Here is a 10,683-nt window from a genome sequence, read left to right as displayed (position 1 = left end):
TGTGCTGTTGTCATTTATTGAGCTTCGGGACTGACTCACAATATACAGTACATATACAATACGAATGTTGTAATATAGGTTTGATTAGTAATGAGTACAGATAATTACTTTATGGCAGCATGGCAGAATTTAATAATCAGCCTTGTAGCATCAGTTTATATTACAGGCCAACCTAATTGTCTGCTTTATAATTTGCAAAACCCCTAAGCTTAGCTTCTCAACAGCTGCTCAGAGCCCACTGAGTATGTTAGTGTCGCAGACGCTTTCCAAGATGGTGACCCCCTTTTGAGAATCTGAACATTTAGGCTGGTGCAATAAGTTAACTATATTAAATATGGCATTTTTAGACATATTCATTTTTAGGGTTTAGTTTTCCTTTAAGTCCTAAAATACAAATACTGTAGTAAAGGCAATCTAAGCTCTAGAAGACCTGAAGATGCCACCTATACATAACCCCCACCCTGAACAGAGAAATGCTTTAATATAGGTTACCAGTTGCCAAGCTAGCTATACATCTGGAACACAACCTGCCAATTGTTCACCTATTGAATTCTATGTGTTTGCCTTTGTTTTGTCCATATTATGAGTTAATCAAAACGTTAATAAGTAGACAGGTGACATCATCAGATGTCTTTTTGGTCAGGTTACAAAAGAGAGCAAAGGGCAAAGAACTCACATGGGAACAAAGAATGTTTTGTCTTCAGAACAGGTCAGGAACTCTAAATGTTACTGCCTTGTAATATGAATATTTGTGAGAGATTTTATCAGATAGAGGTATGCTAGCTTACACTACACGAATGCCTAAGTTTGCATATAAATATGAGTGTGTTTGTATGTTTTTGTGCTGATATGTGACAAATATATCTATTTATATATAGTAACATAGAAAGCACTTCCTACTATCATAAGCCAAAATGGAAAGGTAAGGTATTGATTTAGAGAAGCATTGTCACGTACATCAGGAACAATAACAAATTCATATAGGTGATCTTCATCAGGGACTATGTGCCCCCCACACACCAGGTAGAACAGCAATGGTAAGGAAAGAAAACGTTAGTGTGCTGATATTCATACTGCAATTAAACTATTTTCTGGATTAAAAATAATTGCACCCTATGCAGACATTGCTTTGCTTACAATTTTATTATCATTGCTACTTTTTATTCCTTATAATTCTATTCAGTCCCTTAGCTATTTATAGCAAAGGTTCTCATTTGCATTAAATCACTGCATGTTGCCAAGGTAAACAAGACCCTAACAACCAGATAGCTGCTGAAATTCCAAACTTGAGAGCTGCTGAACCAAAAGCTTAATACATGAAAACCCTAAAAAAAATGAAAATAAATTGTAGATTGTCTCAGAGTATCAATGTCTATGTAGGAAAGTTCATTTGACGGTGAAAAACTTGTTTAAAGCTATTGATGGGCTGGCTAGAGAGTTACTATATCATCAAAGATACAATGTTCATGGTATGAGAAAAACATACTGCCTGTGCCTGATCATCATTTTATCTTAATATGTTATCATTAGTCTTTGTAATGGTAAATGTAAAAACCACCCTGGAAATATTTTTTACATTTCAGCTACCAATACAAAAAAAAGTTACCTGAATGTATGCATTATTAGCATGGAACAATCCAGATTTATATTATGTATTTGTATTGTGGGTCACTATTGGAAAATTAACATTTGTTCTCTTCTCGGGTTATGTTTCTTTATTTATCAGTATTGCCAGACGAACAACATGTATTGAACATCTGGAGAAGATTGTGTTTCACTGTGACCTTCCAACTGTTCTCTCCTTCTTTCACAGATAACAGCTCATTGTTAAATATCTGAGAGTGTAATGTTTCAGCTCACGCAAAATAAAAATAAACGAGCCGCAAAAATTTGGAAGTAGAAAGTCTGTCTTCATGGGCAGGTTAGTGTTTGAGTACAATTAATAAACCTGGCCTCTACATTCTGTCCTGCGTAAGAATCCTGTAACTATTGCTTCACTGGAAGCTCATGGTTACTCAAGGATTCCCTTCTACTGTATGTCTGTAGTAGTTAGTGTTATGCCTAGTGTAAGAACAGACCCAAGGAATAATTTACCAAGGGTACAGGCCCAATTAATGGAGAGTTGAAGGGCTGCTCCATGAAACCCATAAACTCAGCACTTGCTCCAGTAACATGGCTGCTGCAGGTTGCACTCTCTATCTTGCACCATTTTAAAAATTCAGCACAAGATAAAGAGCGCAACTGTCATAGGCAAAAGGAAGCCTGTACTTAGCTCCAGTTTTCACATTCTGAATGAAGCTTTTCTTCTGTATTCAGCAATGCCAAATGGAGGTAGTGTTACATACAGATTGAGGCAAATTAAAGAAAATACAAGTTGCTTTTCATAATTGAACTATTACAGGACAACTTAATGTATGTCTTGAAGCAGTCCAAGGGGAAGCCATTGTTTCGTACTCACCTACAGCATTTTTGCTTAGAATAGTAGAAACTAACATGCTGGACATAATATGATTGCTTCTATCAACTTTTTTATATTAAAAGTATACTCAACACTAATATACAGAAATCTGAATAGATTATAGATTATTATTGGGGTTATGTAATAAATGGCACTAAGTTTGCTGGGCAGTAACTCGTACCAACCTACATTAACCCTAAAGCATATGGGCTGCTCAGAACGCAGTGCTCACAGGAACATGGCATTACTGTATTTAATCGCCGCACTGATGTGGATGGTATAATAAATTACTACACCTTTGGGAAAATACACTTACAAAATGATAGAAGGGATTAAATAAAACCTTTAACAAACAAAATAAATTGTCTCAAACATCATGCACAGTAGTGACACTGTGTCTGCCTATTCAGATGACATTTTGCCCATTTGAGGGTTGCACTGGAGCTACCGCCGCCATGAAGATGGTGGTAATTCCAGGGTTTCCATTAGAGACATTAGCGGCACAACACATTTGCACAAAAAGAATCAAGCAGAGATATAATTTTAATGTCGAACATCAGAAATAACACAATCCTCACTGACAAAATGTTCAAAAATGTTCAGAATCAGTGGCATAACTATTGTGCATCTGCCCCCCCCCCAAAAAAAAATGTCCAGAAGGGCCAGCTTATACAGCAATCCCTCTCTGTCCACTCTCTGCTCCACATCTGTCCACTCCCAACTACTTGCTGGTTGCCTGTGTCCTGATTCCCGTTTGGCTGCAGAAGTTTTTTTTTCCACGTATAGAGGAAGCAGGCCCCGCGGTTCAGCCCCCTGCAACTACATGGCCTGCTTCCTCTATAGTTACACCACTGTTCAGAATTGTTAAACCATGCAAGCAGAATGTCCTTTTAGTAAGGCTTAGTTTGCAAAGTTTCCTCTCCCGATAAATCAAAAAGACGACAAAAAAAATTGACTGGATACATTGGGGTATATTTATCAAAGAGTGAAGTTAGAGATCACCACAGTCCACTAGAGTGACATTCTGCAACTCTCCATTTCTGTGGGATTTTTAAAAGAGTATTTATTAATGGGTTAAAGTGAAAGTTCACCCTTTGATATATATGGGTTGGACTGCTAATTCTGCAGAAGGCCAACCTTCTTACTAATGTACATTTCCCAAGACCTCAGAGTTGAATTATATTTTATGTTAATCCTTTTATTGTAATCTGATTTAGTGGTAATTTAGTGAAACCGTTACTTATCTATTAAACTTTGAGACTCTTGGGCCAAAGTAAAATGAAACCAAAGCTATAAAAAAAAACGTTGTGGTTTGACCAAATATATTTACTGTAACAAAAATACAGTTCAAGTGGGTAGATTTCATCCTAAGAATGATAGCATACGAAAGTCTTCCTTCAAAGTCATGGTTGAGATCAACATAGTTTATAATGCTAATATTGTTGCATGCATTATCGGACAAGACTAACACTATTTTCCAGTGACGTGAAACAGCTGTGCTTGCTTTATTACTTGTGTGTCTAAAAGGCAAACTGCATTCTACAGCTCTGTAAGTGTAATCCCATTCTTAGTGGTTTTGGCAGAAGGAGATAAAATGATTTGCTTAAGGTCACAAAAAGCTGACCTGTGAATCAAGAAAAGTCAAACCTTCCATATATTACAGTGTTAAAGAAGGTTTAGTGTGTTACTAATGGTTCAGACAGTGCAATCACAAATCAACTCAGCCTGTCAGAGGTTTATCTAAGAGACAGAACATACCATCTAGCTTTAAAAAAGTAAATAAGTAAAAGTAGAAGAAGTGAGTGTCAATTCTAATGAGACGGCTAGAGATGTTGGATCAGAAAATAATAACAATCTGTCTGATTTTGGTCCATTTAAAAATGTTCTGAGCAATCTCTTAAATCTTGTGCAGCCATATGTAATCAAACGTTTATTGGTTCTTAGCTGGTACAGACTGAGCAGAATGAATGTCCTTATCCAGATGTCTTTCTAAGAAGTGAATGGAGACTCTGTTTTTTTCTGGAAAGAGCTTCGACAAAGTGGAAATGCATTGTTTCCAGCCCATGCCGGCACTGACCAAATGTAGTTGCAGCTGCCATCTTGAATGATATGGGGACTACTTTGGCAATTGAGAAATAATCATTTTCCAAAGTATTTCTTCAAAATTTGTTCAAAGTCATATAATATAAATTGGATTTGAGCTAGAGAAGCTGTTAGGGACTTAAATGAGTTAATTTGCCCTTAAAGGAAACAAACTGGAATATACTGTATATATAATTAAATATTGCCCTTTTACATCTTTTACCATGAACCACCATTTTGTGATGGTCTGTGTGCTGCCTCTGAGATCATCTGACCAGAAATAATGCAACTCTAACTGTAACAGGAAGAAGTGTGGGAGTAAAAGACAAAACTTTGTCCAGTAATTGGCTCATGTGACCTAAAATGTGTGCCCTTGGATTGTTTGTGTGCTCTGTTAATAGTATGAGCCATAGGGCCACCCTTAGTTCTTAAAATTGTGATTTTCTACTTAGGATTACCCAATGGCACAAACTACCAAAAAGCATATTTTTATGTAAATGGTTTATATGAAGAAGGGTTTTACATATAAGCTGTTTTATGCTGTATATTTTTATACAGAGCTACAGTACATTTTTCAGAGGAATAGTTTTCCTTTAAGCAGTTTGTTCTGTTCTTTGCACATTATTCCTTGTTACAATTTCTATGTTACTGTAATGCAACAGTTTTCCCAGTACCAAAAAGCTTCACACTTAATAAGGAAGACAGAAGAGCAGGAAGTTACATCCGGTGGGCCATGGGGTCTGATGAAGCCTTTTAGCAATTTTTCTAATGTTGCCTTGCTAACGAAAGTGAATTAGTGTTTATTTCTGTTGTACTTTGTTCCAGATGTCACGAGAGTGCAAAAGTGTATTTGTTACCATATGTGTTCAGTTGAAACAATATCTAATTTTAGATACCATTGAAAGGCATTCCACATTCTGGTGCTTAGGACTTTTATTTGGACGTATAAAGTATAAGCAGAGGAGATAAGGAAACATTTTCCAAAGCTTAATGGTTCAATAAAAATGTCAGTTTTATGACAGCAGTTTGAAAAACTGAAAACTACCCAGAGCTACAGTAGAAACTACCATTAATGGAATCTGAACATTTTTACTTTTTGACTGCACTGGCTTCAAGGTGTTCTCTTTCTTATGGTTTTATTTATTACAAATAAAGGAAAACTAAAGCTTAACTAGAAGTTAACCAGAAGTATGGTAGAAATATTGTATATTAAGTTTTGGACTTATATACCAGCCCAAGGGAACCACAGGCGTTTAGCAGTGAAGATCTGTGCCTCCAAATATGACCCAGTAGCCCCCCATCTTCTTTTCTGCTGATTCACTGCACATGCTCTGTGCTACTGCCAGCAATTGAACTTAGGGGCCGAAGCACAAGATACTGAATATATATAATGTAAAAGTCACAGCATAAGACAGATGCTGATTAGTAAATAATATTGGTACATGAAAGCTCATAAACCAGCACAATTAGCATTACAATGTAATCATCAATTCTGTACCATCATCGTATAGGACAGACAAACCTCATTTTGTACTTTGTGACAACCCTAAGCTTAGTTTTTCAACAGCCGCTCAAACCACACTGAGCATGTGCAGTGTCACTGACACTCCTAACAAAATCCAAGATTGGAAATTCCTGTGACAACTTTGAAGGCCTGGATCATTGCTTCTACAGTATAGAAATACTGAACCTTTAGGCTGGTTCAATAAGTTTACTTTAATTCTGTTTAAATAGAAAAACTCTAGTAATGTTTTATCAAGGGGTAACTGCTACGCAAAAATTACCACACAATATATAATACCACTTTGTTAAACACAGAGGCCCATCTTTTTGTATAATACTGTATATAATGAGGGATCTCTTGTCACAGTTGGGCTAGTATCTGTGTCCCTTCAATAATTCTATAATATTTTCTGCAGATAATGTGATACCAAGCGACACTTAATTTATAATTGCTTTGGTTAGGGCCACACAACAGATTTATGGACTAGTCCAGGAGGCCTCATGGGTACTGATTAAAGTATAGGTATGGGACCTGTTATACAGAAAACTGGGGGCCTGTGGGTTTCCAGTCTTTCGGTAATCTGGATCTCCATATCTTAAGTTTACTAAAAATATATTAAAGCATGAATTAAACCCAATAGGATTGACTCTAAAAAAGATTAATTATATCTTAGTTGGGATCAAGTACAGGTATGGAACCTGTTATCCAGTATGCTCATGACCTGGTGCTTTCCAGATAATGGATCTTTTCGTAATTTGGATCTTCATACCTTAAGGGGCAGATTTAAGAAGGGTCGAATATCGAGGGTTAATTAACCCTCGATATTCGACCAGGAACTAAAATCGTTCGACTTCGAATATCGAAGTCGAACGATTTAGCGCAAATCCTGCGATCGAACGATCGAAGGATTATCCGTTCGATCGAACGATTAAATCCTTCGAATCGAATGATTCGAAGGATTTTAATACAATGATCGAAGGAATATCCTTCGATCAAAAAATCACAGGCAAGCCTATGGGGACCTTCCCCATAGGCTAACATTGACTTCAGTAGCTTTTAGCTGCCGAAGTAGGGGGTCGAAGTTTTTCTTAAAGAGACAGTACTTCGACTATCGAATGGTCGAATAGTCGAACGATTTTTAGTTCGAATCGTTCGATTCGAAGTCGAAGTAGTAGTCGAAGGTCGAAGTAGCCCATTCAATGGTCGAAGTAGCCCAAAAAACACTTCGAAATTCAAAGTTTTTTTAATTCGAATCCTTCACTCGAGCTTTGTAAATCTGCCCCTAAGTCTACTAGAAGATCATGTAAACATTAAATAAACCGAATATGCTGGTTTTGCTTCCAATAAAGATTAATTACATCTTAGTTGGGATCACGTACAAGGTACTGTTTTATTTTTACAGAGAAAAGGAAATCATTTTTAGAAATTTGGATTAATTGGAAAATATTGAGTCTATGGGAGATGGCCTTTCCATAATTTGGATCTCTCTGGATAATGGGTTTCCAGATAACGGATCCCATACCTGTTTAAATTACTTATAGACAGAAAGGAAATCATTTTAAAAATGTCAATTATTTTTTTAAAATTGAGTCAATGAAACATGGGCTTCCCGTAATTTCGAATTTATGGGTTTCCGGATAATGGATCCCATACCTATACAACTTGTAGTCTTGTATTGGTAAATAGGTAAAATCAATAACCTCAGCATGCAAGAGAAGTGACTTAAGAGAGAGGGATATTACTGTACTTCCTAGGAGGTATGTGTGTGGCATACTGGAAAACAAGCTTTCATTGATGACAGAGTTTGTAAACTGATAATTGCTTAGCTTTTTGTACCAGCTAATCTGTGCCCTGGGATAGAATCATAACTAATGAAAGCACTGCTTTGTGTTGAATTCATCAAAGGTTTTCAGACACTTAAGGTTCTCTTCATTTTGTCTCAAGGGTTTGAAATCAGCTTTCAGATATAAGATCAGGGCTAAATGCAGACAAGCTGAAAGAGGTTTAACTGTTCTTTTGGAACAAGGAGTGGTAACATCATTATACTTATAATGAATGAACATGACATACTGTGTATAGATATATATATATATACACACACATATTACCAGCCCATCCAGTTTAATATCCTGTCCCACTTGTGTCCAATGTCATTGGAACCTTGGGCAGTAGACTGATCACCACTTTAGCTGTTAAGCAAATCATTTTCTTAATAGAAGCAAACAATATTCTATTGATATTTCAGCTGTTGAACAATATAATGTAATGTGTTTAGTGTGTTTGCAATGTACAGAACTTCAACCATATTTAGTATGCTACCACTTTTATGACTAGATCTTGGGGCATGTACAGTACAGTGTGCCAATGTGTAACTATTAAAATCATGTGTCTATGGGGCCGATTTACTAAAATTCTGTTTTTTTTTGTTTATCTACAACTCTTAAAATTAAAATTAAGTGTAAAGACCATGAAAAACTTCTCCAAGTAAAAGTAGCCAAAGTCCTATAGAATCAATGGGAGCTATGCTTGACCTTTTCTTTTTTTTCAACATTCTTTTAGAGGCTTTTTCTTCTCGTTCGTACTTTTTATAATCAAATCTTTTAATAACTTTTATGGCATTTGTAATTTAAGAGAAAGTTGAAAATTCCCTATCATACTTACCTTAATATTCTTTTCCCAGCTATCCTCTATGGCAGCACACTAATGGTTATTTTCCCTGCTTGCCAAGAGATAGAAGGATCCCACCCCCATACTTCATTAAAGGAGTCTCTTATCAGCAATACTTCTGGCCAAACATGAACTGGGAGGGAAAACTGTGCCATGGAGGATAGCTGGGAGAAGAAAATTATGGTAAGTAAGATAGGGAATTTTCCACTTTCTAGCCATCTTCATGGCAGCAAATATAGGAACTCCTCCAGCAGTATCACAATAGGGAGGGGGAAAAATACACACTATGGGGGTTATTTACTAAACTCTGTATGCAAAAATCCAGAAAAATTTATGATTTTTTTAGTATAAAATCGGACTATTAAAAAAACAGTAATTTTTCGGAATGTATTATGCTCCGAGGATGGAAAAACGTCCAAATCAGAAAATCAGGCATCTCAGACCTGTCGAGGTTGCATATAGGTCAATGGGAGAAATCCCAATGATTTTTAATGTGCCTTGTGTTTCGTGCAATACCCCGAAGATTTCAGAGTTTTCAGGAAAAAAAAGCATACAAAATTTATTTATTTAAGTTGTAGGGGGAAATATCGGAAAAAAATCTGTTCCTGCAAACCACATTTTTTGGAAAATCTAATAATAAAAAAGCAGGGAAAAAACCCATGCAGATGTAATCAGAGTTTTTGGCAGAACATGTTGAGATAAATTCGGACTTTGATAAATAACCCCCTACAAGTCTTCTCATGCTCATTTATTTAATTTACATCTCTTAGCATTTATTAGCAGCTGCTCTCAGAACTGATTCTCCAAATGAGGCTTCTGCAGCTGACTTGACATCCAGCCTATAATGGTTTATGAAAACCAGGAAGACCAAGAAGCCACCAGACAGATTTGTCTGTGGATAGGTCTGCCTCAGATGCCCATGAAATTGCCATTGACCTAGTCAAATGTGCCTTCAACCCACTGGGTATCTTAAGTTTGTTTGAGGTACAGGCTCCCTTTATCGTGGATATCACCCATCTGGAAAGTGTAGCTGTTGAGGCTTGCTGTCCCTTTCTCGGACTAGCTGGAATGATAAAAAACTATTCAGTTCTGTCCAGATAGACTTTAAGATATCAAGCAACATCAAGCATTCATATTCTTTTTTGATGGCCACAGCAGGAAATATCCAACCATGTGGAGATTTTCAAACCATAGGGGGAACTTAACCCTATAGGTCCCTACAGATAGTTATCATATCACCCCTTCAGCTCCTGTTCTTCAGTTGTTCCTCATAACTAAGATTTTTCCATACCTTTTACCAGCGTAGTTGCCCTTCTCAATAATGTCCTGTTTGAGTGCTGGAGACCAAAAATGATATTTTCTAGATGGGGCCTTACCTGTGCTATGTACAGTGGAAGAATAACCCCCTCCTCCTGTGAATCTATGCCCCTTTTAATACAGCTCAAGACATTATTTACTGGCATTGCTTGCTACAGCCAAGTTTATTATCTACAAGTATTCAAGTGTCCTTTTCCATTATGGATTTGCCTAGTGCAATCCCATTAAAGTGGACCTGTCACCCAGACACAAAAATCTGTATAATAAAAGTCATTTTGAAATTAAACATGAAATCCAATTTCTATTTTTTATTAAAGCATTCATAGCTGCTGAAAGCTCATTTAAAAATCTCAGATGTCAATCAAATATTGTCTGCCCCTCCTCTATGCCATGGGCATAGAGGCGGGTCAGACAATTACTTTCACTTTCCATTCAGCACTTCCTAGATGTCACTGTTCTCCACATATTCCCCTATTCTCTTTACCATTTAATTGTGTAACCAGTGCATGGGGATGGACATCGGGTCCCCCATTCTGGTGCACAAACAAGATTCTGAGATGATGCAAGGCTTTCCTTAATAACAGTGTCCACAAAATGGCTGCTGCCTGCTTGCTGTAATTATGAATTCCCAGACTGAAGGAAACAAGATTCAAAT

The sequence above is a fragment of the Xenopus laevis genome, chromosome 1S, assembly GCF_017654675.1.
Source record: "Xenopus laevis strain J_2021 chromosome 1S, Xenopus_laevis_v10.1, whole genome shotgun sequence".
Classification (NCBI taxonomy): Eukaryota; Metazoa; Chordata; class Amphibia; order Anura; family Pipidae; genus Xenopus; species Xenopus laevis.
The sequence above is the reverse complement of the archived record's forward strand: the minus strand, read 5'-3'. Positions refer to the sequence as shown.